A 9481-nucleotide genomic window follows, 5' to 3' on the forward strand; every position below is an offset into this window, starting at 1 on the left:
AGCGGCGGCGCCGGGCGGGCGGCGGCGCTGCTCCCGCTTCTTCCCCCCGGGGCCTGGTTGCTCACTCGTCAGGGGAAGCATAAAGCCGGCCGTTTTCTCGGGGAAATCTCGCGGCCCGTGGGGGACTACTTTTTCTCCGCGGAAGGCTTTGAGGGCGTCATTTACGTAAGTGCGCGAGGTGAAAGTAAGGGCGTGCGGCGCGCGTCACATGATCGCTCGGTGTCACGTGCCGGGGCGGAAGAGTCTCCGCTCCCTCAGAGCCGCGCTGCCTGGTGACTGTTCTCGGCGCGCCAGGCCAAGGGGAGCCTCCCCGGGGGAGCCGGAGCCCCCGTCTTGGGCAGCATGGCTCGCCTCAGGCGTTGGGCCTGGAAGTCTTTCCGCGTGGCCCCCTTTGGAAGGGGCAACGGGGAGCAGCAGGGGCTTCGCTGGCTCTGCCTCTGAGGCACCCAGGCCGCTGTCACCCCCCTCGCCCCAAAGCTTCAGGTACGGTGTGTAAGGATTCCCAGAAAACAGACTGAAGAACCCCTGCAAAGCAGCGGCATTTCTCTACGTTAGATTTAAAAATCTCCACTACTGCTGACATAAGAGTCTTTTCCCGTGTATAATACACCTTCGTGTATAACACGCCCCCTGTTTTGGGGGACTCAAAATTAAGAAAAAAAGATTGCCCTGAGTTGTTGAGCTTTTTTTTAGGGGGGATTGCAAGAAATTGAGCACCCGCCTGACCTACGCTGCACATGTGGCATAAACCACAGATCGTCTCCCCTCGCCACCAATCACCCACCCGATTGCCGCAGCGACAGCATATCAACACCAGCCCTTGCCGCAGCCACCAGCAACACACACAATAGCCACTGACAATCTCTGACTCACAGCGCCAACCAATCCCACATCCCCCCCCACCCCATGCACTATCCATGTAGAAGATGACCCCCAATTTTTAACCTAATCTATCTATATCTTCTCTATATAAATAAAAATGTAACTGTTCATTTGTTCAAAATTTTAAATCTCCAAAAAGTTCTTCACCAATTGCTTTGAAATTTTGACACAACGTTGCATTCGAATACGCACGTGTTTTTGTACCTACTCTTATACAGTACTTTTTTTGAAAAACAGCACCATCTGTTGGATGTACTGTAAAAGCAACACACGCTATACTAAATATTTAAGGATTCCTATTCAATGTTTCTGATTTACGATGCATTTACAATTTACAATTTTATGATTCCATTTCAATGTTTCTGATTGCATTGTTAAATTGAATTTTCATAGATTTTGATTTATTTTAATTTTGATTTAATTATTTCATGTGGCATGGCGTTGGAATTGAGCTGTGTCGTTTACCATGCTGTTCATTTCGTGAGTACTGTATAGTTTATTTTTTATTGTTGTATTGTTTTTCATTTCTTTTTTAAACTGTTTTTCTTATTTTTCAGTGCAATTGGCAGTGAAATTGAGCTTTGTCGATTGATCTGCATTTGAATTGAAATATTTTGTTAGTATTTTTTTCTTTGTTTTTTAGTTCATGTTTTTCCCTTTTTTATTGTTTTGCAATTTTATATGTTTTTTGTTATAAGTTACTTTCTTCTTTTTCAGTGCAATCGATCTGCTTTAGTTAATCAAAATAATGTCTCGCAGAAGATCAAACTTAGGTCGCCGTACTCGCAAAGCGCAAGCAACGCGACGAGTAATTGCAAAACGAACTAAGGAAGAACGGGCATCAGTGAACGAGCAAAAGAGACAAAGAATGGCTCAAATACGTGCTGAGGAAACACCAGAGCGACACGCAGCCAGACTTGAGGATGCACGGTTGCGAGCACGGCAAGTGCGTTCTGCAGCTTCAGATCGCCTTCGTTATCAGCAGAATGAACGCGACAGACTGAGAGTGGTTGAAAGACGTCAACGAGAAACAGCAGATCAGCATCAAACACGACTCCGTGCTCACCAATCACGGGATTACAATTGCCTTGCATTCCAGTACAACCCAGCTGATGATTATAGTTTAAGCCAGCATGTTCTCATCAGCACTATGGGTGAAGTGTGTACTCATTGCAAGGGTCTGAAATTGAATGAAGAAATGAAAGCAATGCTTTACGCCGCTGGAAAAATTAAACTGCCTCAACTTGGAGAACCACCAGAGCCATCTGGGAACGGAAGCAGGGAGCCGGCTTTATGATAAATTTGTCCTTTCACTTTGAAAGTTGGCATGAATTGAGCTGTTACGATTTCTGCGCCGAATGACGTCATTTGGAAGCATTAGTTGTATTTCCTGATGTTAGATAGGAAATGCTTTGATTCGGCGGTATATCTGGCAAGCAAAACAACAAAAAATTTTGTATACCCACAAGCATTGTGAAATTAAACATGTTAGAAACTTACGCTTTCTCTTTTCTTTTCCATTTTACAGACTGAGCCACAGCAACGCGTGGCTGGATACAGCTAGTTTCTTAATTAAAAATGCCTTGTCTTGCACACAGAAAAGTACAGTAATTTGGGATTAAAGGCAGCGAAAACAGCGACACCTTGCAGGACTTCCTGGCTGTGCTGCTTCCTCCCCTCCCTCACCCTCAAGCTGCGGACCCTTTTTTCGAAACTGCAGAAAGGCCAGAAGCTCACCAAACCTGTTAGGTCTGGAGTGTTCAGTTTGGGTCTCTGCTGCCCCCCCCCATTTCTGCCAGGGTCTCTGTTTTAGACCCACCACTTCCCTGTCTTGTGAGTGCTCCAGAGGATTGTCATGTTGAGCTGGAAATGTTGTGTGTCTTGAGTAGTTTGGTCACCTAAGGGTTACTTAATGCACTTCTTCAGGATTGGGTGGCTGGCAGGGAGATATTGCATGACACCCCCTTGGGTGCTTTCTCAGAGAAGTGAGAAGAGGGTCCCTCCAGAAAATGCCTGCAGAAGAGCTGGAGTGTTTATAACTAACTTGCTTCCATAAAATGGGAGAGATGCTGTCAGAAAGTGACACAATATTTGGACCTTATAGTCTTCTGCATAGTGCACAGAGGTTCCGTGTCTCAAAAAAGGTGGATGGAACAATTGCAGCCACATCCAGGAGAGGCTCTTGGTGGCTTGGCATGGCCAGAGGTATAACATTATTTTGGGAAGGGGGATTCTGTTTATCTACTGTGTGACCTGAGAATGAAAACCAACAGTCTCAAAATGCAGACATTTGTGCACAGTTCCTTTGGGTACAGGTAGGTAGCCGTGTTGGTCTGCCGTAGTCAAAACGAAATAAAAAAAATCATTCCAGTAGCACCTTAGAGACCAACTAAGTTAGATATCTGAAGAAGTGTGCATGCACATGAAAGCTCATACCAATAACAAACTTAGTTGGTCTCTAAGGTGCTACTGGAAGGAATTTTTTTATTTAGTTCCTTTGGGGTTCAGCTGAAGTCTTGCTCTGAAAACTCAAAAGTGCTAGGACTCAGAGTTATACCAAATGCTATTGCTCAGAGGAGGCCCGTGGCTTCTAGCAACTGTTGTTCGGAAGCCTTGCTGCCTCCAGCTGTGGAGGCAGAGCAGAGCCATCCTGGCCAGTGGCCATCAATAACCCTCTCTTCCTCCGTGAATTTGTCTAATCCACTTTTAAAGCCATTTAAGTTGGTGGCCATTACTTCCTCCTGTGGAATTGAGTTCCATAGTTTTGATTTCTGCGCTGTGCATTGTAGTCTCTCCTTGTGTTGTTGTTTAGTTGTTGGGATTGGGATGTAGACTGATCTCCAATCCTCTGGCCATTGCTGAGTTTTCCAAACTTGCTGGCATATTGGGTGTAGCACCTTAACAAAATCATCTTTTAAAATTGGAGAAGATCAGCATCTTAAAAAGCAGAGACATCACCTTGCCGACAAAGGTCCGTATAGTTAAAGCTATGGTTTTCCCAGTAGTGATGTATGGAAGTGACAGCTGGACCATAAAGAAGGCTGATTACCGAAGGATTGATGCTCTTGAATTCTGGTGCTGGAGGAGACTCTTGAGAGTCCCATGGACTGCAAGAAGATCAAACCTATCCATTCTGAAGGAAATCAGCCCTGAGTGCTCACTGGAAGGACAGATCCTGAAGCTGAGGCTCCAAGACTTTGGCCACCTCATGAGAAGAGAAGACTCCCTGGAAAAGACCCTGATGTTGGGAAAGATTGAGGGCACTAGGAGAAGGGGACGACAGAGGACAAGATGGTTGGACAGTGTTCTCGAAGCTACGAACATGAGTTTGACCAAACTGCGGGAGGCAGTGGAAGACAGGAATGCCTGGCGTGCTCTGGTCCATGGGGTCATGAAGAGTCGGACACAACTAAACGACTAAACAACAGCAAAGGGCATGAAGTACAACTTACAAAATCAACAAAAGATCCATAAAAACATTTTAAAATATCAATAATTGCTGGCTAGTTCTGGTTACAGGTAGGTAGCCGTGTTGGTCTGGGTCGAAGTAAAATAAAAAAATTCCTTCAGTAGCACCTTAAAGACCAACTAAGTTTTTATTTTGGTATGAGCTTTCATGTGCATGCACACGAAAGCTCATACCAAAATAAAAACTTAGTTGGTCTTTAAGGTGCTACTGAAGGAATTTTTTTATTTTGCTGGCTAGTTAAAAGTCCTGTTGTGAAGGCCTATGTGAACAAAGAAGTTTTCAAATGACATCTGAAGGAAGAGAGGGTGGTTCCTGCTCAACCCCTGCAAGAAGTTCCTCCTACGCTCCGTTCTGCTGCTTCCAGTCTTGCCTCAGAAGCCCCCTGTTCCCAAAGTGCCTTTGGAACAGCCCCATAATCCGCAAACCCCTACAGAACCAGCAGGTGACCTGCAAGCATCTCCTGCCGTCCCTCTTCCCTGCCTCTCCTGCGTTGGATTTCGGACTGAGCCTCCTCTGGGCAGGAAACGGTCTATTATTCCTGTCAAGCCCCAGTTCCACTGACGGCATTTCATTATTTTATCTGCCTCCTCTTTTATTAATATTGTTAATCTTGTGCCTGCAGCTACCTGTTTCACAGTGGAAGATGATATTTGCATCTGCTGCATAATCCTCCATTTGAAGTTTGAATATCTGCCTAAATCCTCTTCCCCTTTTTTTCAAAGGGGGGGGGGCGGGGGAGGGAAAATGCCTCCCCTAATGCGATAATGCCTTGGAAATGAAAAGTTGGCTTTGCATATTCAGGACGCAATTCTGCATTTCATGTTCATAAGCTCTGGAGACATCTTCACTGATTTCCAGGAGGGCCAGGAGTGACCAAAGTTTCTCAAAGACCCTTTTGCTCATAGCATTAAGAAACCAATGACCAAGGTCAGTTCCGCTGGGATTGCAGAAGGATCCGGCAGGCCTGGGTTTGCCAGTTGGAGAACAGCCTTTACCAAAGGCGTCCTGGGCTTTGAAGACACTCGAACTCAGGACGCAAGGGTGAAACGTGCTAAGAGGAAGGCACACTTGGCAAATCCACACAGTGATCAACTCCTGCCTGGGAACCAATGTCCCCACTGTGGCAGGACATGTGGATCCAGAATTGGCCTCCACAGTCACTTACGGACTTGTTGTTAAAACCATGTTTATGGAAGACAATCATACTCGGCTACGAGTGATTGCCAAAGAAGAAGAAGATTATTTCAGCCCATAGGTGGGAGTTTGTGGCTGTGATCCAGAATGGTCTGGTCTTCATGTAGCCTCTCTGGATGTTCATGAAGTTTCCTTCCTCATTGCTGTCCAGTAATGCTTTGCTGGACGCAGGTGGCGCTGTGGGTTAAACCACTGAGCCTAGGGCTTGCCGATCAGAAGGTCGGCAGTTCGAATCCCCGCGACGGGGGTGAGCTCCCGTTGCTTGGTCCCAGCTCCTGCCAACCTAGCAGTTCGAAATCACGTCGAAGTGCAAGTAGATAAATAGGTACCACTACAGCGGGAAGGTAAACGGCGTTTCCGTGCGCTGCTCTGGTTCGCCAGAAGTGGCTTAGTCATGCTGGCCACATGACCTGGAAGCTGTACGCCGGCTCCCTCGGTCAATAACGCGAGATGAGCGCCGCAACCCCAGAGTCGTCCGTGACTGGACCTAATGGTCAGGGGTCCCTTTACCTTTAATGCTTTGCATCATGACAAGCACTATGAACAGAAGAGGATAAGGAGAGTCTGCTGGATCAGGCCAGGCCAGTGGCCCGTCTAGTCCAGCATCCTGTTTTCACAGTGGCTGAACAGTTGGGCAAGGGTCATGCCCCAAAGCCCTCTCCTACCACTTGTTTCCAGCAAGTGGTATTCAGAAGCACCCCTGCCTTCAACTGTGGAGGGCAGAGCATAGCTGTGATGGGTAGGAGCCATCAGTTTGTCTAATAATCCTCTCTTGAACCCATGCAGCTGAATCTGCTCTCTTCTCTCCCAAATGGACCTTTTGTTCTATGCAAGGCATAACAGAAGTCCTGTTCTTAAAGAATCCAATATTAAAACAAGCAAGCATCACTTGCTCCTGCTCCCCAGGAGTACTTGAAAGCTCATTTTCCAAAGGTAAGAATTTTTATGGGGGTCGAAGGGTCCCTTTGTGTGAAGAAATGCTTGTTTTTGTCTTCCTTGAGCCCTAGGCTGTGGCATCTGCAGTGGTGAAAGTTGCCCAGGATCTCAGACCGACATGCTCCCCAGCCACCCTGAAGGTGTGCTGTCATCAGGCAGGAGGTGGCCACCAGGAGGCAGCACTGAGGCTTCTGGGACTTGTGGCACAGCTCATCTTGGTGTGGTGGCAAAATCAAATGCTGGAAGGGGATTTTTTTTTAAAATAAAATGTTTTGTTAAGGCGATTTCAGTTAAAAGAAATAAAGTGAAACAGAAAAAAGAAGGAAAAGTGAGGGAGAAAAACAACAACAAAGATACTGTACATATAAAAGTGAAAATATGCAAAACAAGAAGAATAAACAATATTCCCATGCATCCTTGTATAAATTGGTATAGTATTATTGTCCTAGTGCTTATGTAAATGCTGATAGCCTACTACATATTGTTTAACTCATTCCAAATGTTACCATATTTATCCATACAGAGTCTGCGCCTGTAAGCTGTCCGCTCATAAATTGCCAGTGATGTAATATCGTCAGTCTATTGATTGAAGGGTATCATATATTTATTTTTCCAATTCCTCAATATCAATTTCTTGGCCACCATTAGGGTACGAAAAATGGAAAATTTCCATTGTCCCGTTGGTAATTTCCATACTGCAGGTGGTATAGTTCAGTAAAATATTCTCAGCTGAAAGATTTAACTTTTTCTGCACAGTCATGGTTACACAGTCCAGCACTTTCTCCCAGAACTTAAGTAAAGAACACTGTACAAATGTGTTTCAGAGAGGCATTGCCCTTGCCACATTTCCAACACTCCGCTATCTTAGCTAACCCTTTTTTATACAACCGTAAAGGGGTCCAATAAACTCTAAATATTATTTTCTGTTGTATTAGTCTTAATTTTAAATCTAACAACACCTTAGGTATTGAAGCTAATACCGGTACTTTCCCCACTGTCTGGGTAATAATCCTATATAATAATAGGACACAGTCCCTGTGTCCGTGGGTTTGCGCTACTGCGCATGTGCCCCACGGGCAGCCGTTGGGACTTGGAGCGCAGAGACACTTGGATATTATCTCGCTCGCGTGCCCAGGACACTCTCATGCGCACGTTTAACAAAGGGGACATGGGGCGTTCCTTCACGTGCTGATTTCTGCAGAACAATACGCCGCTCAAAGGCGTACAGGCTGAGGCAGCTCGCTCGGCTCCTCTTCCCGATCAGTTGGCAACCCTCCTGCTTTTGTCAGCGTCTCTCGGCCTCCCCCCCCGGCTACCGCCGTCCCCACTTCTCAGGGAGCACAAGATGCACGTCGCCTCCGCGTGCCTCCTCCAGCCAGGTGGCTCCGCCGCCCATAGCCGCCCACGGCCCGGCCCCTGGCAATGCCAAGCCAAGCCTGCCCTCCACCCCGACACGAGCCCCCCTTCCAGCTTCCGGCTTTGCGGGACAAGAAACTGCAGCAACCAGCCGCAAAGGGCCGTCTCTAAGATACCACGCTGGGAGGAGGGGAAGGGAAAGGGAAACTACAACGCCCACAAAGCAAGGAGGGACCCACAAGGGCTTAGAACGCGGAAGCTAGCGCTTGGCATTCTGGGAGTTGTAGTTTTTAGTAGCTCGCTGAGGCGTTTCGCTTTTAATTAGAAGACGAGCCAAGGGAAATAAGCGGTACCCATGTTAATGGTGTTTTAATTCCCACAGGCTTGCTGCATTTTCTATGATTCTGAAAGTATTGCTGTTTGGCCCCCTTATTTGCCTCTGCTTTGCTATTTCTTTCTGTTTTCTGTGATGATTTTGATGTTATGTTTTTGGCGCTCTCCGGTTTCTAAAAGACATGGGTTGGGCCGCTTTCGTTCTCCCTTGCGTAAAGAACTCCCTGCAAGTGGAAATCTAGCACAGCAGGGAGGACCCAAAGTAGTCCACATATGTTCTAGCACCCGTTAATTTAACGGGCTTCATGATACTAGTGATATGATAATATGATGGCAGAAGTGGCCCACCTTCAGGAATCCTGGCTCAAGAACATAAGAACACGAACAAGAAGAGCCTGGCTGCTGCATCAACCCAAAGGCCCACCTAGTCCAGCCTCTTGTTCTCACAGGGGCCAGCCAGATGCCTGAAAGTGAAACCCGCTGGTAGGATTCAAGCACAAGAGCAACTCTCCCCTCCTATGGTTTCCAGCAACTGGCATTCAGAGGCATTGCTGCCTCCAGTGTGAAGGCAGAGCAGAGCCATCCTGGCTAGGGGCCATCAATAGTCCTCCATGAATTTGTCTAATCCAGGGTTTGGGGGGGGGCACCAGGCTGGGGGCAGCTGATAGAGGCAGGGGTCAGCCAGATACTTCAAAGGTTCAGGAAGTTGATCACTTCTCCTACCTAGGCAGTTGCCTTTCCACAAGGGCCAACATTGATGCCGAAATCCAGCATCACCTGAGCTCTGCGAGTGCGGCTTTCTCCCGATTGAAGTGCACAGTGTTTGAGGACCGGGACATTCGCAGGGAAACCAAAGTGCTTGTTTACAAAGCTATTATATTACTAACCTTACTATATGCTTGTGAAACATTGACCAACTCCTTGAAAGATTCCATCAACGGTGTCTCCGAAATTTTTTACACATCACTTGGGAAGACAGGTGAACTAATGCCAGTGTACTGGAAGAAGCAAAGATCACCAGTGTTGAAGCAATGATTCTTCAACATCAACTTTGTTGGACTGGTCATGTTGTGCTGATGCCTGTTGATCGTCTTACAAAGCAACTACTCTTTGTAGTGAAAACTTAAAAATAGAAAGCGTAATGCTAGTGGTCAACAAAAGAGGTTTAAAGACTGTCTCAAGGCAAATCTTTAAAAATGTAATATAAACACTGCCAACTGGGAAACGTTGGTCTGCGAGTGCTCCAGTTGGAGAACAGCCTTTACCAAAGGTGTCATGGGCTTTGAAGAAACTCGATCTCGGGATGCAAGG

The 9481-nt window shown here is 46.7% G+C and overlaps 1 long non-coding RNA gene across 1 annotated transcript; it reads left to right on the top strand.

Annotated features, from left to right (window-relative positions):
• Positions 1 to 184: 184 nt before the first annotated feature.
• On the top strand, positions 185 to 6737 carry LOC118089519 (uncharacterized). The gene is made up of 2 exons (XR_004693121.2): positions 185 to 483; positions 1600 to 6737. It is a non-coding gene; the product is annotated as an uncharacterized LOC118089519 (long non-coding RNA).
• Positions 6738 to 9481: the final 2744 nt, after the last annotated feature.

The sequence above is a fragment of the Zootoca vivipara genome, chromosome 7, assembly GCF_963506605.1.
Source record: "Zootoca vivipara chromosome 7, rZooViv1.1, whole genome shotgun sequence".
NCBI classification, from domain to species: Eukaryota; Metazoa; Chordata; class Lepidosauria; order Squamata; family Lacertidae; genus Zootoca; species Zootoca vivipara.